Source organism: Astyanax mexicanus, chromosome 4, assembly GCF_023375975.1.
Source record: "Astyanax mexicanus isolate ESR-SI-001 chromosome 4, AstMex3_surface, whole genome shotgun sequence".
NCBI lineage: Eukaryota > Metazoa > Chordata > Actinopteri > Characiformes > Acestrorhamphidae > Astyanax > Astyanax mexicanus.
In genome coordinates, this window is record NC_064411.1 from 29,602,011 (window position 1) to 29,630,000 (window position 27,990).

The 27,990-nt window shown below is 36.8% G+C and overlaps 1 protein-coding gene across 1 annotated transcript in view; it reads left to right on the plus strand.

Moving 5' to 3' along the window:
* Window positions 1-17,075: 17,075 nt before the first annotated feature.
* mbnl1 (muscleblind-like splicing regulator 1) overlaps window positions 17,076-27,990 on the plus strand; it is a 120,347-nt gene continuing 109,432 nt past the window's right edge. The window contains exons 1-2 of the mRNA XM_022679222.2: window positions 17,076-17,220; window positions 26,664-26,820. The gene's annotated coding sequence lies outside the window, so the exon portion shown is untranslated. The remainder of the gene's footprint in view (window positions 17,221-26,663; window positions 26,821-27,990) is intronic.

Genomic DNA, 27,990 nt, shown 5'->3' on the forward strand with positions numbered 1-27,990 from the left:
ATAAAGTAACTTTTCAATGATATTCTAATTGTTTAACTTTTCAATTATATTCTAATTGTTTCAATGCACCTGTAGTAATGGTGCTGATCTGTAAGTCATATATGTCCACATGTCTGAGCAACAGATGATGGGCAGATCAGTGTTTTCTGCATAGAAAATCAGCAAGAAGCTAAAGAATGAACCTTTAAGAAGCTTTAATTTTACTCCAGATCCTGAAGGTGTGTGCTTTAAATAGCAAAAAAATTACACAGTTTAACTCAGAATCACTAAACTGTTTGTTTGACCACTAGATGGCGCTGCTAAACTGAGCAAAATCAGAGTTCATAAAAGTTTGGTCATTTTTATACTGTAAAAAAAAACTTTTTTCAAAATAGAACAATATCACATGTTTCAGCACTGAAAAGTAATTTTTTTTGTTGTATAGGCTGGAGTGATGTGTGTATTTGTAGATTTGTGTAGTTTTTCTTGTATAATTTGGACACTAAGCATTAAGTGACATTTTTATAACTAGCTATCTAACTAACTAACTACCTACCTACCTAACTACCTAACTAACTAACTAACAGATTCCTTTATTTATAAAATCTATAAAAAAAGGTAGCAACTGGCCTAAACCGGCCCTGCAGACAGAATCCGCTGATCTGTAAGTCATGTGTATCCACGTGTCTGTGCTACAGATGATGTGTAGATTAATGTTTTCTGCGCAGGCGCTCAGCAAGCGACCGAGTTAAGCTGAAGAGTGAATCTCCCAGAAGCGTTAATTTTACTCCAGATCCTGAAGGTGTGTGGTTTAAATATAGCCCTCATTTAACTCAGTTTAACTCACTTAATAATTTATCTAATCAGGTATAGAGCGCGTGCAGACACTGGCACGAGGCATCATTTACTCTCCTTTACTACAGCTTAAGAGTTTTAGCAATTATGCAGCCTTTAATTCAGCAGCTTAGAATTGAGCACGCTGGAGTTTATAATAAATACAGTGAGTTTTCTGTTTTTTCTTCAAGTCCTTTGGGTCGAAAACAACACAAACATCCTGGGAAATGTGTCTGTCTTTCTGCCTTTTTATATTTACAATTGCTGCAAACAAAAGAAAAAAAAATGAAGAAAATTATTAGGATCACGTAACTTATCTGACTTTTTCATGCGTAGATAAGAAAAAACAGCTTTTATAACCACTAATATAACAAACAAACACCAAGTACAGAGCATTAAATAGGTAAGCAGTATTTTTATACATGCATAATTATCAGTCGGATGTATTTATCAGATTTTTTTTACATGAAGTGAATTTTTTTTTTTTTTACTTTAATCGGTTGTTGATAGTCACATGTTTTTACTATGCATAACGTCACCAAAGCGCCATGTTTACAGTAGTGGAGCAGTTCAGTGAAAGTAGCAGAAATTAATGTACTTTTATGATTTTTGGTTAATTTAAAGTCATAAAATTGGAGAAACAGAAGTAAAATGAGTGCCTCTACTTAGATTAATTGTCAATTAAATGCAAATAAGTGGGTATTTGTACAACATTACGCTCAAATTAGCTCCATCCGAAGCCCTCACATTTAAAACAAGGCTTCAAGATGTTGGTATCTGGAGAACTGTGAACTGTGTGTAGTAACAGTGTTTGTTAATGGTGTAAAAATAGTGATTTCTTTGCATGGGCAACACTATGCCCCTATCGCTAACATTGTAAGCCTGTTAATTGGGAGCATTGGCTAAAAGTGCTGTATTTCAGAATGCTGGGGGTGAATGGAGGTGGGCTATTTAACAAAAGTTCGTCCTCGTTATCATGTTTCACTACACACCAAGTCCATTTTACACCAAAATTATCCTTTAAATCAAGTTGTAGTTGCATTATTATAGTATTAGTGGCAAAAAAGGGTGTTAAAGTGACACTATTATCGATTAATATTTATGTGACAATATATTTTTCAACAAAAATAGGTTACTGTGTATGTTATTGGTGTTGGAAAAAAATCACTTTTTTGCCCTAACTGGTATATTAGGAATGTTATCTTTGTTGCTGACTTAGCAAGGATAGAAATATACTTTTTATAAAAGATTTATTGAAATTTCTTCCATTTAAAGAATATAAATCTGTTATAAAAGTTGGAGTTTAAGACAATATCACTATTGTATCTTATAGTTTCACAATAGTGATATTTATAAAAAGGCAATATCGGTTTTAATCATTGGTTTATATGAAAAGATTGGTGTCAGACTGTGATTTAGTTTGTGTGTGTCTAAACACTAGAGAGCAATTTTGTATTTTGATCAATATTATACATATATGACTTTTTTATACCATGAAATTCTTCCAACATTTGATTTAAACAGTCAAAATATTATTTTGCATAGCTTACAGTTTCAGAATATATTGCGATATATTGAATCGTAATATCTCTTATCTTGATACATATCAAGTTACCAAGTTCTTGTCAATACCCAGGCCATTCCTACTGGTGTAAGTCACATAACGAAAACTAAACTGAAGTTGACCTTACTTAAGCCCTATTCAGACGGGATTAGATTCCCAGGGGGACGTATGGGAAAAATATTTCACTTTTCTGCTCAGTGATAAAACTCTTGCAGGAGGACCAGTGAGGTTTTAGGCTTTCTTGGTCACATGACATCGCGTTCAGTAGCTCCTCAATTTCCACTCGCTGTTGTGTTTACGTGGATTTCTGTGGAAACGTGCGCCCAAAGTGTAATTATGGTGCGCGGCAGTGGATTAATAGCTATTTTATTAAACGCGAGGGGACGAAACTCAGAGATGTGGATCCGGATGGAACTAAAATTACCGGAGGACCACGGAGTTCAGTGAAAAACAGTAGATAATTCAGCCTTTAATTTTCTCAGAGGATGTCTGAGAAAAACACGTACATGATCATTCCAGACAGGAATAAAATCATCTTAATGAAAAAATTACCCCAGGACCCCCTGAGAAACTAATCTCATCCGGATAGGGCTTTAGTTTACTTTACCTAAACCACTTCCTCAACTTATTCTGCAAGCATTTCACTTTTAGATTAGTCTAAAATGTATATATTTGGCGTTTAAACATAAATCATTAAAAAATACACAGCAGTAAAGTCGGGCTGAAAAACTTGAGATAACTCATGAAAATTCAAGTTTCCCACTGTTAAATACGAGATTGTGGTGTCATTCACATGCAGTGATCTTGTAAATATGACATTTCCGACACAACTTGAGGGCAGCACTATACTTTAATCCTGTGCACATTCCAGTCAAAGATATGAATCTTGCTGGAGCCTACAATATAAATCCCCTTTATTAATAATTCATTGCGCATTACTATTAATTCATTATTGATTTCAGACAAATTGGTGTTTACGTGCATGAATTATTCACATGCACTGCCTTTATAGTTTACTGGCTGCTGCCTGGAAGAAAACAACTACCCCTAGCCCAAACTGGATTTTTTGGAAATATACTTTCATGTAAAGAATATTGTGTAATACAATATCAATATTGTATCGTATTGTTTTGCAATAGTGCATCAATTTATTAAAATGCAGTATTGATTTTAATTATAAGTTTATGTATAAAGATTGGTGTCAGACTGGTTTAGTTTAAGTTGTGTCCTAACCCTGCTCACTAGAGAGCAATTTTGCAATACGAGATAAATATGACCTATTTTTATACTCACAACGCATAACACACATACAAAAAATTAGAATATTTAGGTCCAAAGAAAAAACCCTGTTAAACTGGATGATTTTCAGCAAAAATAGAATAGAATAGTTTTTAGAAAATGGCCGCTGCTGATTAAAGTGGTCTGTACTTTGTCTAATAAATTCTGTCTATAATGAACATATCTTTAAATATTATGATATAATATTTTCACTATACTACCCAGCTCTATCAGTGCATGATTACAGACACCATGGCCGGTGGCTTTTATATTGTTCATATCAGTGTCTGAATTATATCATATCGCCCAAAATTAAAAGATTTATCATGACCTATATATATATTTTTTATTTATTTATTAGTTAATGCGTGTAACGCTGAGTGTGAAGGCAGGACGAGGAGAGCGGACGCTAATGCAAGTAATATTTATTATAGAACAGAAAACAAAACATAAACCAAACAGAAACTCAGAGACCGGGAGACTAATAAACAGACGGGATATACACAGCCGTGACAGACGTGTAAACGCACAAGAACCGACAAAAACACTAATGACAGAGACGCTTAAATACACACACAAGGCGGGAAAGAGAACAGGTAACACCTGGGGACTGACTAATGAGGGGCGGAGCTACACATGGACACAGGTGAGTGGAAAAACACCAGGGAAGAAACACAGAGAAGCCGGGACACGTGAGAATAACAGACATGAGAATAGACAGAAAACAGGCAAAAGATGTGACAATGCGGCTAACAATTAATAATCACAATGCACTACACACATACAAAAATGAGAAAATTTAGTTTAAAAGATATTTTTCCATGGACAACAAAATTTTTTCTTTTTGTTTTTCTGTAGGGTTGCTCATATTCTGCTCTGCAATGTTGGGTAAGCTGGTGAGTGTCAGTCAGTGTAAGGCCAGTCCGGATCACCATCTCAGAATCATTGCAAAGCGATGCTCATCCAGCAGATGTCAGTAAGTGCTTTCTGTCTCATGTAAGAAACCCTTTATTAAAGTTCACTCTGCGGGACAAAAGGGACTTTACTACAAAGGTTTTGAGACTATATATGTGTGAATATTTGTGATTGCATGGATATGATGATAAGGTAAAGTTTGTATGAAGGTTTGCTAGAAAAGGGAAAACGCTGTAAAGTAAACAGCCGGCACCATTCAGTCTGCAGTCTGAGATCCCTATGGTCAAACATTTTGTAGACTAATCCTGGACACTCATAATTTTTAATTACCATATTTATTGCACTATAAGGTGCACTTAAAAACCTTAAATTTTCCCAGAAATCATCAGTGTGCCTTATAATCTGGTGCACTTTATGTATGAATTTTATCAGTCAGGTATTAAGGAGCAGTAAAGCCATTTTGCTGAAGTACAGAGTTATACAGGTTTCAGTTTAGGTCTTCAGCACCAAGACTGGAGCAGTATTAGCATTAGCCGCTAAACGTTAGCTCTTTTTGATGTTCAGAGGTGATCATTATTGGCCTGTAGCTTGCTGCTAACCCCGGCTAGCACTGCTGAAGCAGTATTAGCATTAGCCGCTAACGGTGCTAAGCGTTTTTTTAAAGAATTATTTTAAGAATTCTTTAAGAATTATTAGTTTTGTTTACTTAACTTAGCTTAGCTTTAGAGTTCTCGCCACTCAGCGGCGAGACCTGCTGAATTGAAAGAAAAACATGGTGATATCCCTGTTCCTTACTAGTGTTGCTTAATGCACCTTATAATCCTGTGCACCTTACAAATGAAAATAGACCAGAAAAAAGACGTTCACTAATAATGTGCCTTATAATTCCAGTGTGCCTAATAGTGTGAAAAATACAGTATTATGTTTTAGTAGCATAATGAGAATATCCTTAGTAGTTAAAGAACACTGACCCATTGACTGTTAATTTTGTTACAGGTTGGAAGACATGCGCAGACATGTACAGATACAAATAAGATGGTTTATTAATGGAAGTGGAAATACAGGGGATAGTCCGAATGTTTAGGGTCAAAACCAGTATACAGCAGCAACGGAGAATAAACATACCATAAACAAGATTCAGTCCAGAAGTCATACATGAGCAGGAGATATCAGAGTAGGCAAGAAGCAAAGTTGAAAAAAACTAAATGAGGTCCTACACAAGAAGGAAAACACATTGTATGTGGAAAAACCAACAATACTCATCAAAGTGTGTGTGGCGTTAGGGTGTATTTATATGGTTGTGGACAGGTGAATTTAATATTCTGTTGATTTACACATTTTTCACCACTGCATAAATTAAATAGTCTAAATTTGTTTTTTTTTTGTTTTCTTTTTACAAAGCTACAATTTAAATATATTTATGAAACACTAAACATTTTTAACATCCCAGGAGACTAACTAACTAAGCACAGCATTGTTCAGTATAATATTGTTTTCAAATTTCAAATTCAAATTGGCCTTTTTTGCCGTTTTCAGCGGAACTGTAAATGAATAGTAATGCATGGGTACGTGGGCCTGTTTGTGTGAATGTTGTCATAGAAAAAGACAGAAAAGGCTCCTCTTGCCAACCACAAACATAGAACACCACTGACATAACTCAAGCGGCTGCAGCAGGGCTGGAGTTTCACAACGAGGGGCAGAAAATAGCGAAAGACCGAAACTGCGGGACAGGAAAGACGCCTGCTGCAGCAGCCTAATGGCAGCGGTCTGATTGCAATCAGCGGGGGGGTATTTGTGTGCTTGCTCAAATTCACTTCTCCGTCATGCTGTATTTTTAGTGTTGGCCATGCTAAGTGTCTGGACTCATCACCAACAATGTGTTAATGTACTTTGTAAGAAGATCTTGGACACGTGTGAGACATTCAGAACCATTTGGACAGTAAAACAGAAAGGAGAGAATTATTCATACGGATCCAGACTCACAGAGACACACAGAGCAGCATGTATTAAAGTAGGTCTGAGAGGTTAATCTCATTATTATTATATACAGGCTACAGGTGTAGGTGATACAAAACCCTTTTTTCTGCAGTAAAATAAGTTAGTCAGGATGGAGAAGCTGTCTGTTTTCTCTCTACTCCACTTAATAATCCCAGATCAGTAACAGGAATCAACCCAAATTCTGTATGTTTGAAAATTGATATAACATAGCAAGGTTTTGGAGGATATGAAATGTTTGATTTGTATTCAGGTAAATATTGATTTTAAAATGAAGTTCAGGAAAGAGCCAATTTTATGATTTTATTTATTATATCTTGACATTTTTTAAATATTTTCTATTACAATTACAATTATGTTTTTCATTATGATGTTCCTTTTCAATCATGAAAGCTTTTTATGTAATGCTTGAATATAAATCCTCAAGATTTACTGATGTAATGTCAGGCAGACAGTTGACAAAATTCCTGGCCTGTTAAGAATAACTATTTTATTGCGGTTTTTAAAATTGTATATTTGAGATTGTACACTTTTACATATAGAAGCTGCCAGAGGGAATCTCACTAGATAGATATTTGCTTCTGTCAGAAACCTGTAGGGAACTCTTTAATGTGGCAGTGATTTATATATTTAACCCTTTTTTTTCTTTTTACCTTAACTGAAATACTATTATTTTATGTTTACACCATAATTAATATAAAGGCTTCATGTAAGGTTGACATGGGCTGATTTCTGTTCATTCTAATATATATATATATATATGAATAAAAAACTCTTGTGTAAGAATTAAAAAGAACTCTAAATTATAATTGAAAATTGCTCATATATTTGAAGAATATAAGATTGTTCTTTTTACATAATCACTCAACCCTACAGGTGCATCTCAAAATATTAGAATATCATTGAAAAGTCACTTTATTTCAGTAATTCAGTTGAAAATGTGAATCTCATATATTATATAGATGTATTAAACAGAGAGTGATCTATTTTAAGCGTTTATTTTGTTTATTATGGCTTACAGCCAATGAAAATCCAAAAATCAGTGTTTTAGAAAATTAGAATATTATATCAGAACAATTGATACTTTTGGTATCAGTGTGGGCAGTGTGCCAAAACCTGCTGCGCGTGTCAGTGTGTCATTTCTATCATTACACCTGAAAAAGTACACTATGTGCTGCTTGAAACACACAAAAGACATGTACTAATTTTCTTAATTAATCATGGGTGTGTTTTGGCTGTGAAATAAACCAATCAGGGTGTCACTCACCATTCCCTTTAAGAGCATGGTGTGCTCTGATTGGGCGGATTGGTATTTTAATGGCGCAAGCAGGTCATTTACAGGAACAGCAGGAATTTACCAAACACCCCTGAGGTGAAGCAAGCATGAGGGTTTTGGTGGGCTAGAGGTGGGAATCCAAGGTAATAATATATTTTTTATTATTATTATTATGAAAAAAAACAGCAATTGGCGATTTGTTGGTAAATGTTTGCATAGGCCTATGGGTTTGTGCACTGCTGCGTGTTCATGTGTGTGTGTAAAATAGGTGGGTGCACAAGCACCTGTGTTGATCATTCACTGTCAAGATAGCAATGGACGCCTGACTGTTGATGTCTTTCTAGTTTTTTTTTCAGTCAGTGACGCACCTGTGTTTCTCACCGCCTAGATAGCAATACACCAGAAATTTACCTGAACACACCTCACTTTGAGACCACCACGACCATCTGTGTAGCGCCATTGCTATTTAAAAGACTAAGACGGAAGATGTGCAAATAGATTTCTGGCGGGGATTGAAATAGCATTGAGCATCGTAAAGTGGTGTGAGATAAGGCTCTTGGTGTTAATGGTATTAATAATTTTAGTTTATTCCTTGCAGATGCCTTTAGTTTATATTTGTGTAAACTTGGAGGCAACACATTTCTGATGTGTGGTATAGTGTATTTCTGTGAAAGGTTCAGAAGAGACAACATTCTTATATGACTGAAAATTGTATTGAAATTGTATTATTATGATTTCAAAAAAATTGTGACATTTATCCTTTTTACGCAATGTATAGTAAATATAATGTAAATTTACATAATAAAATAGACATCAAAATGAATGTATTATGTAGTTTGCTAAATAATGCTCAAATACTAAAATTGCTACTAGTTCTAGTGTTGTTATTGCAATATTAAATATGGAATTTCAGGTACATTGTGGAATTCTATGTAGTGTTCATATACTCTGACTGAAATATGTAGGAAGACCTGATTTTTACATTACATTACATTACATTACATTTGGCAGACGCTTTTGTCCAAAGCGACTTACAATATTGAAGTGCAAATAATAGAAGAGGTTAAGTACAAAAATAATAGAAGTTAAAAATAAAGCATCTATAGATAGGAGGTCAGAGGGAAATAATGGGATAGAGGAGTAGAGAAGAGGAAGAAGGAAATGAGGTTAGAATTAGTTAGTTTGTTAGAGGTGTTAGGAGAGTAAGTGCTCTTTGAAGAGCTCTGTCTTCAGGAGTTTATTAAAGATAGTGAGAGATTCTCCTGATCTGGTAGTGGAAGGTAGTTTGTTCCACCATTGGGGAACTCTGTATGAGAACGATTTTGCATATATATAAAAATATAAAGCCAAATATGCAAAATCAGGAATTTCAGTGTTCAGCTGAATGATTTATACCAAAACATTTTCTTTGAAAAGCAATAATACTATTTTTTATACTATTTAATGAATTAACTGGTGAAAAAAAAAAGTGGGAAAATGATTGAAAATCTGCAAACAATAAAAACATTATTTACCAGTATTCAGTATTTTGCCTGTAGCCAAATGTTTCCTGTTGTTCTCTTTTGGATTTAATTAAAAATATATAATAATGCATTCTGTTCCATATATTATAGTAATACATTATAGTTATCACTTGGCCATTCCACCGAATCGGTGCTGTTTCTGTCCCCAGGAAATTACATGTATAAATGTGCACACAAAATAACTTTAAACTACATTTTATTACTAAGCATAATGTCTTTTAATCCTGGGATTGTTAATATTGTTCCACAGTTTGGGTTCTCAGGTCTTCAGACAGTCCTTTTCTCCTCTTTCTGTTCACACAGTACTCATACAGATTGAGTCAGCATCTCTCCTTTTATCTTTATTATTTTTACTTGCTAGGTAAGAGCATCACTAGCTTAAAACTAGCTTAAACTTTGTTATTTACCCACAATTTTGAAAAGGTGACAATAATTTTGTCTGGACCATTTTTTTAATTTAGTGCAAAATTATGTCAAATTTGCTCTGCTTTTTTGTGTTGTTCCACAAAAAATGTAAACACCTGTATAACAAAAATGTGTAATTCCTGTCAGGTCTCTAGACTCTCCTCTCACACTCCCGAACTCCATTTCCCAAAAACCCACTGGCGATGACGTCACCGTCAGCCGCTCATCTTCACCCAATCGCGTTACTCTCCCCCGTTCTGAGTCACCTGTGTTCTAGTTGTTCCGGTTCATAGTAATTCTAGGTTTTGTATATATAGGGTTCTGTTAGTTTATGTTCTTTGCGAGGTATTATGTAACGCCGGACAGAAAGGATAGACGCTCGCCGAGTAAAAAGCACAGACTGGTTTATTTACAGAGTAGTAAGCAGGATAACACAGCCAGAGAACAGGTTGAACAACACTCACACTGGTAGCAGGAGATGTAGTAGTGAAAACAGTCCAAGATCCAAAGCCAGAAAGACAGTCCGATAATTCAACAAATCCGATAAGGGCAAAGACAAAAGGCAAAATCCGTAATACAGAAAAAAGAGTCCTAACAAAAGGGCAGGCAGAAAAAGGTTTGGAAAAACGCTCAGTACGCAACATGAGTCAACAATACCTCGCAAAGAACATAAGCTAACAGAACCCTATATATACAAAACATAGTATTACTATGAACCGGAACAACTTAGAACACAGGACACTCGGAACGGGGGAGCGTAACGCGATTGGGTGAAGGTGAGCGGCTGCCGGTGACGTCATTGCCAGTGGGTTTTTGGGAAATGGAGTTCGGGAGTGTGAGAGGAGAGTCTAGAGACATGACAATTCCAATAATTTTCTGGGTGAAATACTTCATTTTCTGGGAAATGGCTGTACAGCTCTGGAAAAAATTAAGAGACCACTTCAGTTTCTAAATCAGTTTCTCTGATTTTATTATTACTGATTTTTTTTTGTCATAAATATCAGTTATTTGAACATGCAGTCAACCATTTCAACCAAATTAAAAGAATTAGTGGACTTACTTTTAAACATGCTTTTTTAAATGTTACATAAGTTTTGAAACCATTTTCAGCTTAGAAACCTTGTAAAAAATGAAGTAAAGCTGCCTGAGTTTGACCAGTACGTGTTTTGAATAGTTAAATATATGTGTTATTTTTAAATCTTTTTTCTCTAAATCTAATTAGTTTAATTTGGAAGAGTTACAATTATGCAAATGGAACCCATTCTGTGGAATGGTCCATATACATTTATATATATTTCTTCCCACCACTACTTATCCATTTGTCTGCAGTGACTGCTTGTCATTGACAGGGACACTAGTTTGCAGAACATCTTTCATCAATAAAACACAGAAATATAAAAAGTAAACACAATCAGTAATTGCAAACCTTTCTTTCACTGAGTTTTCACATCTAGAGTTCTAGCATGAGTCTGTTTCAGTCAGCTTCTCTGACCCTGCTGCGTTCATGTCTCAGTGAAAGCATCTCCAGCAGAATTCAATATTGCTAATAAAATCTAAATATAGGCCTTTGAGTGCACCAGAACGTTTAGATTTCACCGAGGTCGATTTCAGAATGCGAGGCTCTCATTAGGGAATACACTTGTTTAGCAGAGCTTCTTACAGACCGAGGACTTGGCAACAACTGAACAGACTCTGCATTAGACATGTAACAGAACAACATCCGCATAACAGTGTTATTAACAGCTGTCACTGCTGTATATATTCTTTACTCACATATTTAACAGTTCTGCTGTTAGCTGCTGGGTTTCATAATGCTATGGAGGGTGGAAGCTAATGTTAGAGAAGTAGGTTATTATAGTGAAATTATCAGTGCAGTGTACTAGGACTGCACAATATTGGAAGATTTTACTTTGCAAATGTTCATATTCGGCGATACATATCACGATATTAAACCACACAGGGCCCATGACGTCACCAGCCCCGCCCCCCACCTGCGTGCTATCTCGCTTCGAGCCGATCAAGAGCTGAGTCAGCATCGGACACTCAAAACCTGAAGAAAACAGCAAAACAACAGTAATCACCCCTTTAATCAGACATTTAAATGGCTTTTTAAAAGATAAATAAGAGCGTTTTTCTGGGATTAAAAGTGTGAATCCAGCTGTAACTGGAAATATCTGCGCTGCAAAACTGTGCTGGACTGAAGTGCACAGCTTTCGACACGTGCTCACGTTTACAAGCACGTGCCCAACCATGTGGATGGAGGCCATCCGGTTAGCTCGTGATTACTCCTGCTCCCAGTTTTGTCAACTCTTTTTTTTTTTTTTTTTTGTTCCAATACACACAAAGGAATTAAACACGTGTATAACAAAAATGTGTAATTCCAACAATATTGTGGGAGAAATACTCAATTTCCTGGCAAATGGCTGTACAGCTCTTGAAAAAAATAAGAGACCACTTCAGTTTCTGGATCGGTTCCTCAGATTTTGCTATTTATAGGTATATGTTTGAATAAAATGATCACTCTTGTTTTATTCTATAAACTACGGACAACATTTCTCACAAATTCCAAATAGAAATATTATCATTTAGAGCATTTAATTACAGAAAATGAGAAATGACTGAAATAACAAAAACAATGGAAAGCTTTCAGACCTCAAATAATACAAATAAAACAAGTTCATATTCATAAAGTTTTAAGAGTTTAGAAATCAATATTTGGTGGAATTACCCTGGTCTTTATACTCAGTTTTTCATGCATCTTGGCATCATGTTCTCCTCCACCACCCTTACACACTGCTTTTGAATAACTTTATGCCTTTACTCCTGGTGTAAAAAATCAAGCAGTTCAGTTTGGTTTGATGGCTTGTGATCATCCATCTTCCTCTTGATTATATTGCAGAGGTTTTCAATTTGGTAAAATCAAATAAACTTTTTAAGTGTTACCTGAAATAATTCCGTTTTTACAACTGTTGACACGGCAGCTTTTGAGAAACTCAATATAGCAGAATAATACTGCAATTATATCATTTTAAAGAGTGATACACTTTTATTTAATAATAGTTTGGGTGATTAATGCATATTTGTTGCATATTTGTAAATGTTTTTTAAGGGAACTTCAATTAGTGTGTGTATAGACATGTCATTATTGATTAATGGGTCATTGTGTGACTGGCTAAAAAAAATACCAGTTGCCATATTCATTCTTTTAGGTAAACAAACATGCAAGTAAACACAATGGGCATTATTGAGGTCAGCAGAAATGAATGAGGTCATGTTTGTGTGTTTTTACGATAAGCTCATAACGTTAGTATAGGGAAAGGCCTAAAGTGTTGCGACACTTTAGGAGAACGTAAGGTTTTTTTAGGGTTTGGTGAAGCTTGTTTAAATTCACACCTGTGGGAGAGAGTGGGTAAATCAGTAGGTCAGGGCAGGTGGGAGGGGCTTGAAGGCTGTGATCGAGTTTAGATTCTCTATCACTGAACCCTGCAGTCTTATCTGCTCAAGATCTCACCAAACATCTCCACCAGTCACTTATCTGCTGGCGGTTGGGGTAGCTGAACTGGAACCTGTGGGCGGAGGGCGGTGGGCTGTGGGTGGTGAGCAGTGGCCGGTGGGCCGTGATAACCGGCTGCATTCACACAGTAATTGTAAGATAAACTGAGACCAAGTTTCAGCGTCTCATATTATCTACTATGGTTCATCTATTTATTGATTTATTTATTCATATGTTTCTTCCAAGGACTTTTCTAACTTACGTTTTTGTAAAAAAAAAAGTATTCATACCCTTTGAACTTAATGGGGTTTTATGTGATAGACCAGCACAAAGTATTCTGTATTTTTTTTTTCTTTGTTGACACCACCTCTGAATCTGCTGGAACGGGTTACACACATCATAATATATGTTTATATACCACAAAAGTTTATTAGGCAAATGTGTACATTAACTTTGCAAGTCCTACTTGCAATCCCAGCCTATAAAAAGCACAAAAAATAATGAATTAAATTGAAATTAGTAAATCAACATGTTATCTTCTACACTTCAATTAAGAACAATATTTGTTTCATGTGTAGTAAATGATTTAACACGTAAAAGCCCAATATATGGACAGTGTAGGGTCATTTTTTATATCTAAATATAAAAACTAAAAAAAAAAATAGTCTATGCAGACATTTGGCAGTACCTGTCATTTATTTTTGGTACATACAAGTTAAAGTACTGCAGAACTTAAGTATGTTCTTAAGTGCAAAGTTGTGACGAAGTACTTAGCCTTACTTTTTAGCTGATCTTTGGTAAACACACCCCAGATTAGGAGGCACAACGCTTCATCAGGACATAACTGTTGTTAATGTCAGCATGTTTTAATACAGGGCTGTTGGTGAGCATGTTTGGGACTTGCCCGTGCTACCTGAGCCTCGTACGCTCCATTAGCTAATCACACAGGTGATGTCAGCCAACTGTGAGAAAATCACCGGCCTTCTGCCGTAGCGCTGAGCGCTCCAAATGTGGCAGCGTGAGCATGGGCTGAAGAGGCGAGGTACGTACTTCAGTTCATTTACACTGCATAATTGTGGTTTTCTCCTTCCTTACTGTGTCAACATCCAGCTCCATCTTCCTCCACCGCCAAACTCAGCCGTGCCATTGGCTAGACTGAAGTGTGGTAATGTTCTAATGTTCTAAAATAAAGGAAAACAGCGCTAGCCAGTCTGTCTGTGTCTCTCGGCCCCCTCCCTCCTCTTTTCTTGGTTATGACTCAGTGTTTTGGACTTTTCTAGCTGCTCTCTCCTCCTTCTTTTCAGCGTGGCTCTCCTATAACAAGGCGGTGACGTGCCAGGAGAAGGCGTTTGTTGACCTCTCGCCGTGGTCAAGAGTCTGGGTGTTGGCCGTTCAAGGCGCTATTTCCAGGCTGCGCTGTGCGATTGGCTCATCGAGGGTGCAATTATCCCTGACGCTTGAGCAACTCTGTCCTGTTTTTCTTCCACCTTATTTTTCTCTTTTTTTTCTCCTCCTTCTCTGAGTGCAGGAGGGGCTCTGTTGTGTGGAGGGTTGCTAGGCTATGGATTGGCTCCTCCTCTGCCAGGCTGAGTGAATAAAGACATCATGGCCTTGTCGCTGTTTTCATTGATTTGATGAAGAAAAAAGAGAAGAAAAGGCCTGGGTCACTACTCGCAGAAAATGATGCAGAAAGACATAAACTGACTGGCAGGATTTTACTCACACTGAACGCAATAAACACAGTAAACAACCTCTTCCTAAGCAGGGATTAGTTTCTCAGGGGGTTCTGGGGTAATGTTCTCTTTTATGGGGGGTCCTGTATGTGTGTTTTTCTCAGACGTACTCTAAGAAAATTACAGGCTGAATTATCTACTGTTTTTTACTGAACTCTTTTACTGGTCCTCCAGCCATTTTAGTCCTGTCCGGGTCCACATCTTTGAGGTTCTTCACCTCACGTTTAATAAAATAGCTATTTGTTCACTGCCACACACCGAAATTACAATTTCCATCAGTTCGCATTAACATATCTTGTCACACCTGTCCTTCCTGCACCTATTTGTCTCTGGCAGTGAACTACTACCCATGGACTCCATTACCCAGAATGCACCAGCCTCTGATCACACGCACACTCACGATCACAAGACCCTGCCCCGTTCCAGATCACCTGATTTCTAGATTGTTTTCATCTGTTCATGGCACTATACAGCGGTGTTAAAGTGTTTGCCCCTTCATGATTTCTTATTTTTTGTTGGAGCTATTTATGTTTCTTTAAAATTTTGGTTTATATTGACATTTTCCACTTGGGGGCGCTGCCAAGGTTTATAGGTGAATGTAGAGTGGGCAGGGGAGAGTTGGCGAGGAAGTCAACAGTATTTTGAAAGCACGGTGAACGCTATTGGTGTGTGTGTAAAGCGGGACATTTAAAGACCATGAACGCTGGAACTACTGCTGAAATATGTACTGCTGATGTCAGACCAATAAATGGATTGGTATATCCAACGTTTTAAAGGTATGGACTTTGTTATAATACCCGCTACAGCGAGTCAAACCTCTATCGCCAGCTCTTCTTCTAATTGTGGTCACTACATTTTTTTTGCATGTTTTTCACTCTTAAATGTTTCAGATCATCAAACAAATTTAAATATTAGTCAAAGACAACATAAGTAAACACAAAATGCAGTTTTTAAATGACATTTTTATTATTAAGGGAGCAAAAAATCAAGAACTACACGGCTCTGTGTAAAACATAATTTGCCCATAAATTGTAATAAGTGTTTCACAGAGCTGTGGAGTTTGGCATTTTATTGGCAATATAACATTTTCTAGACTGATAGATCTCAATTACTTTCTTCTTATTTGTTCCTGAATTTCTTTGCATATTTGCAGGATGTGTCACTTTTGAGGATCTTTTGGTCTACTTTGCTTTGTCAGGCAGGTCTTATTTAAGTGATGTCTTGATTGAGAACAGGTGTGGTAGTAATCAGGCCTGGGTGTGGCTAGAGAAATTGAAGTCAGGTTTGATAAACCAGAGTTAAGTTATGTTTTAACTAACTATTAATGAAAACCTTTATTTAAATACTGCATTTTGTGTTTACTTGTGTTGTCTTTGGCAAATATTTAAATTTGATATGAAAGATTTAACAAAAACATGCAAAATAAATGAAGGGGCAAACACTTTTTCACACCATTGTATAAATGAATAGACCTCAAAAATCAGTGAGCTCAAAAATTGTTTGTACCTGTGGATTGTATTGGCTGATTGAGTAAATGACATGTTTTGAAATGTTACAGGTTCTGGGAATGTGAGCTGTGTAAAGATCAGGAGTGTAAGATTAGAACATAATTAAATAGTTACATTCATGATTAGAATGGCACTACTGAGGTACATTTATAATTGGAATCGCATTGCTGAGGTAAGTTTATGACTAGAATAGCTCTACTAAAGTTAAGTCATGATTAGAATAACACTGCTGAGGTACATTTATAATTAAAATAACATTGCTGAGGTAAATGTTTGACTGGAATAGCTCTACTAAAGTGAATTCATGATTAGAATAGCGCTGCTGAGGTTCATTTAAAATTAGAATAACATTGCTCAGGTAAATATGTGGCTAGAATAGCTCTCCTGAAGTTAATTCATGATTAGAATAACGCTGCTGAGGTACATTTATAATTAGAATAGCATAGCTGAGGTGCAGAATATATAAATGCATAAAAAAATTGTGACCTCAACATATCAATACATTGAAAAATTGTAGTTGTGGATTGTATTGACGCATTGAGTGAATGAATGATCTGTTTGAAATGTTGTAGGTTCTGGAAACGTGTGAGCCGTGTAAAGAGCAGGAGTGTAAGTGAGCTGAGAGTGGGCTCTGGAAGGACACTGTGACCTGGCACTGGTACAGTCTGGGGCGCTGAGACTGGACGAAGCCGGGACAAGGGACTCGTAGAGAATCAGGTGGGAACGGGATGTCAATGAGTATCTACATGTGGTTTTATTGCGACTCATTTGGGCTTTTCAGATGGGCCCCATCTCGGCAGACCATGGTAATCCCACATGGGGCCGATGTTTACTGGTCCCGCCACCGCCCCTGATGGTACCCATCAGTGTCATTCATACGTGGGGCCACACACGACACCTATAGGCAAATGTTTCTGGTTACTAGTCGGGATAACCATATAGGCCCCTTATGGGCACATTACTTAGGAACTGGGGATTGGAAATTAAACTTACTCTTTTTGTCATTTACTCCTGACAGAAATATAGCAAGCAGTGGCAGAATATCATCAACAAAAGTTGCATTTATAATAGAAATACCCTTATAATATTTGGCAACTGAAATGATTTGGCTGAAACTGGTGAAAAAAGAAATATATGAAATGACAGAATAATTAATATTGAGCAAAGTGTGCTAATAAACAGAAGAGTTGCTGAAGTGTTTCATAGTAACATTAGCTCAGTTAACAAAGCATAAAAATTTGCTTGTTTGCTAACAAAGACTGGCTGCCTTTCTCTGTGAAAATTTCACTTACATTTGACTAGAATAGCACTGCTGAGGTACATTTATGACTAGAATAGCACTGCTGAGGTAGATGGATTAATAGAATAGCACTGCTGAGGTACATTCATCAGTAGAATAGCACCGGTGAGGTACATTTATGATTAGATTAGCAATGCTAAGGTGTTTTCACAAATAGAATAGCATGGCAAAGGTAAATTCATGACTAGAACAGCTCTACTAAGTTTATTCATGATAAGAATTGCATTGATAACATGTATGACTAGAATAGCACTGCTGAGGTATTTTCATGACTAGAATAGGTCTGCTAAGAGTTAAATGAGTTACATTTATGATTAAATAGTAATGCTGATGTATATTTATGACTGAAGTAGCACCAGTGAGGTACAATTATAATTAAAATAGCACGGCTGAGGTAAATGTATGACTGAAATAGAACTGCTTAGGAACATTTATGTTTAGAATAGCACTGCTGAGGTACATTTATGACTAGAATAGCACTGCTGAGATACATTTATCAGTAGAATAGCACTGCTGAGGTACATTTATCAGTAGAATAGCACTCGTTAGGTATATTTATAATTTATTTATAATTCAGGTAGCACTGCTGAGGTATTTTCATGACTAAAATAGGTCTTCTGAGGTACGTTTATGAGTGGAATAGCACTACTGAGGTACATTTATGATTAGATTAGCACGGCAGAGCTAAATTCATGACTGGAATAGCCCTACTGAAGTTATTTCATGATAAGAATATCACTGCTGAGGTAGATGTATAAATAGAACTGCACTCCTGAGGTACATTTGAGATTAGAATATCAATGCTAAAGTTTTTTTTATGATTAGAATAGCACCGCTGAGGTATATTTATAATTAGAAAAGGTTTGTTGAGGTACATTTTTTTATTTAAATTAATGATTAGAAGAGTAAACCTGAGGTATATGAATAAAGTACCACTAGTGAGGTACATTTATGATTAGAATAGCACTGCTTAGGTAGATGTATTTTTAAATTATCACTGCTGAGGTAGATGTATTATTAAAATAGCACTGCTGAGGTAAATTTTTGATTAGAATAGCACTGCTTAGATAAATTTATGATTAGAATAGCACTGCTAAAGTAAATTTATAATTAAAATAGCACTGCTGAAGTAAATTTATAATTAGAATATCACTGCTGAGGTAAATGTATAGTTAGAATAGCATTGCTGAGGTAAATTTATAGTTAGAATAGCACTGCTAAATAAATGTATAATTATCGTAGCACGGCTGAAGTAAATGTATAATTAGAATAGCATTGCTGAGGTAAATTCATAGTTAGAATAGCACTGCTAAATAAATGTACAATTACCATAGCACTGCTGAAGTAATTTTATAATTAGAATAATGTTGCTGAGGTAAATGTATAATTAGAATAGCACTGCTGAAGTAAATGTATAATTAGAATAGCATTGCTTAGGTAAATTCATAGTTAGAATAGCACTGCTAAATAAATGTATAAAAAGAATAGCACTGCTGAATAAAATAATTATTAGAACAGCACTGCTGAAGTAAATTTATAATTAGAATAGCGCTGCTGAATAAAGTTATTATTAGAACAGCACTGCTGAAGTAAATTTATAATTAGAATAGCACTGCTGAAGTAAATGTATTGTTCTTTGTTAGTATGTCTGCTGGGGTGTTAAAACTGGGATGTTAAAAGTATTTTTATATTGTAGTTTTGTAAAACCTTTTTCTAGACAAAAATACATTCAGGCTATGCAATTTATTTAATGAAAAGTGTGTCAGAATGAATGAAAACCTGCAGTTTGTTATTTTGTCTTTTTTTCGCATAAATGTTTTTTTTTTTTTAGTTTGGTTTAGTTTTTATTGAACAGTTTTTACTCTAATTTATCATCTCTAATTTATAACAGTAACCATATTGAGCTATTAGTGATATAAATGTTATTTTTTAAAGTTGTATTGTCAGAAAATCATTGTGCCCGGTGATAAAGATTGCCTGTAGCAGGAGACTGACTGCTTGCTGTCCCGTCCTTTTATTCTGATTTAATAGATACTGACACCCTCCCTTCTCCTACACACATATTGAAAGACGTATGCACAGCACTTCACTTTTCGAGAGTCAGTCACTTGGCAACAATGTCAGAGATGCTGCGCTGGATCTGGCAGCTTTTTTCTGTCTCTTCTGTGCAATAATTGAAAACACTTGTGGTTCTGCGAGTGCTGACGTTATATTGACTCTGACAACATCCAGCTCCTAATGGCAGTCCGATTGATTTGTCATGCTAGTCTGCCATTCTGCTAACGTGTGTGTGTGTGTGTGAGTTCAATACTTTTTATAAGTAAGTAAGAATTCTTTGGCACCCTTGTTGGAATTTTCCATTAAAAAAAGGTATTTTTCATTATTAAAACTAGAAGAGCCTAAAGATTTATGTTGTTAAAATATTTCTGTGTTTTTCCACGTAATCTGTAGCTGACGCATCTCAGTTAATCAATCAACGTTTATTTTCATTCAGAAAATATCTACATTGAGCATGAGCCATTCACAGCATAGCTGGGTATTGACAGTAGATAGAGATTAAAAATACAAAATTAAATAAATAATTCGGGAAGGTTCACCAGTGTTCCATGTTTTCTTTTTCCATTTGTGAATAATAATAGCTCTTAATGTGGTTTGCTGATAAAAATGACTGATAAAAGTCAGTGACCTGTTTTTAAATTTCTTCAAATCGAGCCATAATGTTTTGTTTTTTGAGATCTTTTATAATTTGGGTAACACTGCTGAGGTATTTTCATGACTAGAATAGCTCTACTGAAGTTATTTCACGCTAAGAATTATACATCTAAGAATAGATGTATAATTAGAACTGCACTCCTGAGGTACATTTATGATTAGAATATTAATGCAAAAGTTTTTTCATGATTAGTGATTAATGTGTTGTTTTTTGAGATCTTTTAGCTGCTTTATGTTGTCAGACACACTCTATGTAAGTGATCTCTTGATTCTACAGTTCTGGCAGTAATCAGGCCTGAGGCCCTTTTTTAGTGCTCTATAGCGTACCGGTCAATTGCCTATCGTGCAGCTTGACTTAGGGTGTGTCGTGTGTCTTTGGTTTCGTGAGGGTGCAAAAGATGCGCCTTGTGCAGCTCAAAACATGCAAAAGGCATGTACGAATCCTCCTAATTAGTCATGGGTGTGTTTTGTGCGTAACGTGAAATAAACCAATCAGTGTGCCAGGCGTCATTCCCTTTAAGAGGCAGGAGCGCTCTGACGTTGGGGAGCTCCTGTGTTTTCCACCGCCAAAATAGAAACATGCCAGAGATGTACCTGACTCAGGGAGAGAGCTGGTAAGGAGCGCTGATAAACCGAAGGGTTATGATCAAAGTAACATTAACTCAGCTAACAAAGCATTAGTATTTGCTTGTTTGCCATCAAAGACTGGCTGTCTTTCTCCGTGTGTAAAGTAGATTAGCACTGCTAAGTTAGATGTATAATCAGAATAGCACTGCTGAGGTAGATGTATAATCGGAATAGCACTGCTGAGCATCATGATGTGCCTTGCACAGGGTATATGATAGGGCCCCTGGTCGTAGCTAGTGAAATTTAACAAAAGAAATAGGTAGGAGGTTATTCACGCTACCGCTAGGATAGTTTTGTCGTGATAGTTTTGACTGTGAGGTGAAGGCAGCTAGGCGTTCTCTGCCTCAGCGCTAGTAGCCAATCAGAGGCGATATATTTGCATGTATAAACATTCATGAGTAAGAGCCAAATCCTGTCTTTCTTCAGAGACCTCAAATTCAGTGATCTACAGCAGAGTTAAATAGAAACACCAGAACACTTTTTTCACAAAAAAGCGACTCACATGGAATTCTTTCATACTAGATACCACAAATAGAAATTATTTTTTAAAATCAATGAAAAAAACGATGGAATGAGACCTTTGATATTTATTTAGATTTTTGCCCAGCCTTACTCTGAGCCTTCTAGAAACATCGTGTTCAACATCCACCCTGTTTTTTTTTTTTTTAATGTACATCATGTATGATGAAAATCTGTCTGAATTATTATTATTATTTTTTTTTTTCTCGTGATTGGTCTTGTATGTTCCCACCCTTTAGCAACAGATAGCTGATGCTTTGGGTTTGGGCATATCAAAATGTAGCCGCAACGAAACAGTATCAGATGACTGTGTGTGTGTATATATGTGTGTGTATGGCACCAACCTTCCTGAATCCCCCTATCACACCATCACAGTGGGTCTCAGGCAGCATGTCTAAGTGACGAGACTGTACCATTATGCCCGCGAGACAGGGGATTAAACTGTTGAGCTGGAGCGGGGCAGAAACGAAAATAATAGCCCATTTATGCTACATCACAGGCTCCTTCTAATGCATCCCGGAGCTAATCAGCCTGATATGATTATGTCAGTGAGCCAGAGAGCATGGATGATATGATTAGGAATGCACAGGCAGAATTAAGATACAGCAGCTACCCCACCAGGCATCTGGAGGTGGTCTTTAAAAGGAGATCAGGACGATGTACTGGAGGCCTGTGTAGGAATCCCTGGAAAGCACAATTATAATAGAAAGAGAGAGAAAAGAATAGAAGGTTTTAATACCAGTTTACCCAAAGAATGCATGTAAATACAGAATAATGTTCTATAAGCAAACTCCCAAATGTCTCTTTATTTCTGGCTATTCTTAATTGATTTGGTTTTTCTGCATTAGAAAAGAGGCTTTGATTTCATAAGCGTTCACACTGACATAAAGAACCTGATGCATCTTTTTAAGCAGGGATTTACAGCCAAGCAGGACATAATGCTTTTAGAACCGCGCTAATCCAATTACTTATAATGACGAAACTGTCAAGAGCAATAACCCCCCACAGTTAGAGCTAATCAAATCATGCTCCTCCTTATGGAGGGTTAATGTCATTGTATGATATGACACTAATGCAATGTAACTCGTTTGGATTTACAGGGGTTGGACAATGAAACTGAAACACCTGGTTTTAGACCACAATAATTTATTGTCCCGACGGACAGCTCTGGTGGAAACAGGAGAGTTGACGTGCACATTGAATTCTGCCGTGATTTGTACAGCCGTGGTTTTATGTTTTTTACCCGAACATCCCTTTCAGACAGCTTCCTCTTACAGCGTCCACAGTTAATCCTGTTGGATGTGGTTGGTCCTTCTTGGTGGTATGTTGACATTACCCTGGATACCGTGGCTCTTGATGCATCACAAAGACTTGCTGTCTTGGTCACAGATGCGCCAGCAAGATGTGCACCAACAATTTGTCCTCTTTTGAACTCTGGTATGTCACCCATAATGTTGTGTGCATTGCAATATTTTGAGCAAAACTGTGCTCTTACCCTGCTAATTGAACCTTCACACTCTTACTGGCGCAATGTGCAATTAATGAAGATTGGCCACCAGGCTGCTCCAATATAGCCATGAAACCTCCCACACTAAAATGACAGGTGTTTTAGTTTCACATTTTCAACTGAATTACTAAAATAAAGTAACTTTTCAATGATTATCTATGTTTTTAAATTGCACCAATAATTTACAGCGGAGTATGAAAGAATAGTAATAAATAACATAATATCTGACACTACATAAAAAACTGCACAATACATTTGCCAGTGTTACATAAACACTGTGAGTGTCAAAAAGTAATGCTTAGTGTAAAAACAGAGTAAAGCCTATAGTATCGATTTACCACTGCTAAATGTGCCGTGCAGCTGCCATTGAAGCATGGGTAGTACTGATTGTCAAGCATATGTGTCCTGATGCTTATGAGGCATGTTGTAGTACCTATAGAACATATATGTTACGGAGGCCACTACAGAAGGTGTATTTTCTTCTGTTGAAGCCATTCAGTTGTTGATTTACTTCTATGTTTTGGGTCGTTGTCCTGTTGCATCATCCATCCTCTGTTGAGCTTCAGTTGGAGGACAGATAGTCTAAAGTTTTCCTGAAAAATGTCTGAGTAAACATGGAAATAAATTTTTCCGTTGATGACGGCAAGCCATCCAGACCCTGAGGCAGCAAAGCAGCCCCAAACCATGATGCCCCCTCCACCATGTTTCACAGTTGAGATGAAGTTTTGATGATGGTGTGCTGTGCCTTTTTTTTCTCCACACATAGTGTTGTGTGTTCCTTCCAAACAACTGAATTTTGGTTTCATCTGTCCACAGTATATTTAGCCAGTACTGCTGTGGAACATTCAGGTTCTCTTTTGCAAACTTCAAACGTGCAGCAATGTTTTTTTTTGGATAGCAGAGCTTCCTCCGTGGTGTCCTCCCATGAACTCCATTCTTGTTTAATGTGTTCCTTATTGTCGATTGTCAACAAAAATGTTAGCATGTGCCAGAGATTTCGTCTTTAGCTGACACTAAAGGTTCTTCCTCACCTCATTGATCATTCTGCGCTGTGCTCTTGCAGTCATCTTTACAGGACGACCACCCTTAGGGAGAGTCGCAACAGTGCTGAACTTTCTTTATTTGTAGACTGTCTGTCTTACCGTGGACACATGGACATCAAGGCTTTTAGAGATACTTTTGAACCCTTTACAGCTTCATGCAAGTCAACAATTTTTGAACGTAGGTCTTCTGAGAGCTCTTTTTGCGAGGCATTATTCACATCAAGCAATGCTTCTTAAGAACAGCAAAACTGTTCAAAACTGGTGTGTTTCTTTTATAGTGCAGGGCAGCTTTAACCAACACATCCAGTCTCATCACATCCTGCCTCCAATTAGCTCTTAGAAAAGTCATTAGCCTAGTGGTTCAAATACTCTTCCCACCCCCACTATTCAATAAAACCATGCAAACACATAATTTTTGTGTGGTATTAGTTTAATCAGACTGTGTTTGTCTATTGTTGTGACTTAGATGAAGATCAAAATACATTTAATGACCAGTTTATGCAGAAATCCATGTAATCCCAAAGTGTTCACATACTTTTTCTTACAACTGTATATGTTGTACTGCTTATGGAGCTTATATGTTGGATTTATTGAGCTTGTACTGTAGGTTGTAGTGCACATAGAGCTGATATGTTGCAGTCATTGTGGAGCATGTATGTTGAACTGCTTTTGGAGCTTATGTATTGTAATGCTTATAAAGCTTTTGTGTCATAATGCTAATGGAGCTCATGTGTTAAATGTATGGCCCTTGTACCTCTAGGTTGTAGTGCACATAGAGCTGATATGTTGCAGTCACTGTGGTGCATGTATGTTGAACTGCTTTTGGAGCTTATGTAGTGTAATTGTTATAGAGCTTATATGTCGTACTTGCTAATGGAGCTCATATGTTGGATTTATGGAGCTTGTACTGCATGTTGTATTGCATATAGAACTTATATGTTGCGGTCACTGTGGTGCATGTATGTCGTACAGCTTATGGAGCTTATGTATTGTAATTGTTTTAAAGCGTATATGTCATACTGCTTCTGGAGCTCATATGCTGGATTTATGGAGCTTCTATTGTAGGCTTTAGTGCATGTATGTTGCATATATGTTGCCATCATTGTGGAGCATTTTTGTCATACTGCTTATGGAGCCTAGGTATTGTAATGCTTATGAAGCTTATATGTTGTGTTGCTTCTGGAGCCTAGGTATTATATGTTGTAGTCACGGTGGAGCATGTATGCCATACTTCTTCTGGTGCCTATGTATTGTAATGCTTATGAAGCTTATATGTCGTACTTGCTAATGGAGCTCATATGTTGGATGTATGGAGCTTGTACTGTAGGTTATAATGCATGTTGCATATATGTTGCCATCATTGTAAAGCATTTTTGTCATACTGCTTATGGAGCGTAGGTAATGTAATGCTTATGAAGCTTATATGTTGAATTGCTTATGGAGCCTACGTATTATATGTAGCTGATCTTATATGTTGCAGTCATTGTGGAGTATGTATGTTGTACTGCTTATGGAGTTTATGTATTGTAATGCTTATGAAGTTTGTCATACTGCTTATGGAGCTCATGATTGATTTATGGAGCTTGTACTGTAGGTTGCAGTCATTGTGGAGCATTTATGTTGTACTGCTTCAGGAGCTTATGTATTGTACCGCTTATAAAGCTTATATGTCATACTGCTTATGGACCTTATGTATTGTAATGCTTATAAAGCGTATATGGCGTACTGCTTATGGACCTAATGTATTGTAATGCTTATAAAGCTTATATGGCATACATCTTATGGAGCTTATGTATTGTAATGCTTATAAAGCTTATATGGCGCACTGCTTGTGCAGCTTATGTATTGTAACGCTTATAAAGCTTATATGTCATACTGCTTATGGAGCTTATGTATTGTAATGCTTATAAAGCTTATATGTCATACTGCTTATGGAGCTTATGTATTGTAATGCTTATAAAGCTTAGATGGCATACTGCTTATGGAGCTTATGTATTGTAATGCTTATAAAGCTTATATGTCATACTGCTTATGGAGCTTATGTATTGTAATCCTTATAGAGCGTATATGTCGTACTTGCTTATGGAGCTCATATGTCGGTTATTGGAGCTTGCACCTCCAATAAACCTCCACCTGGGTTGTTGTGCACATAGAGCTTGTATGTTGCAGTCATTACGGAGCATGTATACTGTATACTGCTTATGATGTTTATATGATATTCTTATGTAGCCTATACCCTATAGTGGACTGCTTACAGAGCTTAAATGTGCTGTACATACATATAACATACAGTATAGGTTTTTACTGCTTATAGAGGTTGTCCATTGTGTATGGTAGGTGTGAATACGCTGTTCTGCTTATAAAGCTTAAATGTCAACACTGTGATGTGATGTGATGTTCTGTGAACCCTCTAACTCTCCTCTCCTGGTCTCTCCTCTCCTCCCCTCTTCAGTTGCGTCGCTGGGTTAAGAATGCGTCAGGCGTGCAGCGTACTGCAGTGTCAGGGGACTGTAAATAGGGACGGACCGACTCTGCTTCCTGTCCGCCGCCAGCGGAGAGGACATGGTGCGCTGGATGTGAGGAGCATCGCCTGCTAGAGAAACGGGGAGGTAAGGAAATGCCTTGGTGGTGTCAGAATGCTAACCGCTAACTCATGCTGCTCTGACAGAATGCAGCCGAGCGCCGGCAGCTCCGGTGGAGGGAAAAGGCTTTAAGCTTTTTTCTCTGTTGTTTTTTTTTCTTTTCTTCTTGTTTTCTGAAGGTGCAGAATGCTTTGGCATGTCTGTACTCTGAAAAGCAAAGAGAGAAACAACGTTTATTGTAGAAGAGGAAGAAGAAGAGTCAGTGTTTGTCTGACCGTCTGCTTTACTGTCTGTCTGTCTGTCTGATCTTAGCTCCATCTCTTTCCCTCTCACTCTCTCCCTCCTGTCTGTTATCATCAGTATGCATGTGAGAATGTGCTGCGCTGGACTGTTTTTAAAGCAGCAGTTCCTATTTTATTTTTTTTGCTGTTTTAACTGTTTAAAAAAAAACAGTATTATACCACAGGATGAGTTAGGAGAGGACAGTATATTCTAACTAACAGTATTAGTGTATTGGTAAGAGCATTTTTGTCTCAAAAAATTAGAATATCATTGGAAAGTTATTTCAATACTTTATTTCAGTAATTCAGCTCAAAATGTGAAACTCATATTTTATATGAGTTATAAATTATTATGGCTTACAACCAATGAAAACCCAAAAATCTATGTCTCAGAAAATTTGAATATTTTATACTGTAAAAACAATTGGTACTTTTGGCAGTGTGGGCAGTGTGCCAAGTCCTGCTGAAAAATGAAATCCACATCTGCATAAAAGTTGTCAGCAGAGACATTGCTCTCTGGAAATTAAAGGAGCAGAGTCTGGAGGAAGAGTGGAGAGACAAACAGTCCAAGCTGCTTAAGGTCTAGTATGAAGTTTCCACCAATCAGTGATGGTTTGGAGAGACACATCATCTGCTGCTGTTGATCCACAGCTGACAGCTTTTCTGACAAATGGATTTCATTTTCCAGCAGGACTTGGCACACTGCCCACACTGTAGCCAAAAGTACCAATTGGTCTTATATAATATTCTAATTTTCTGAGACACTGATTTTTGGGTTTTTATTGGCTGTAAGCCATAATCATCAACAATAAAATAAATAAACGCTTAAAATAGATAATTCTCTGTGTTTAATACATCTGTATAATATACAAGTTTCACATTTTGAACTGGATTACTGAAATAAAGTAACTTTTCA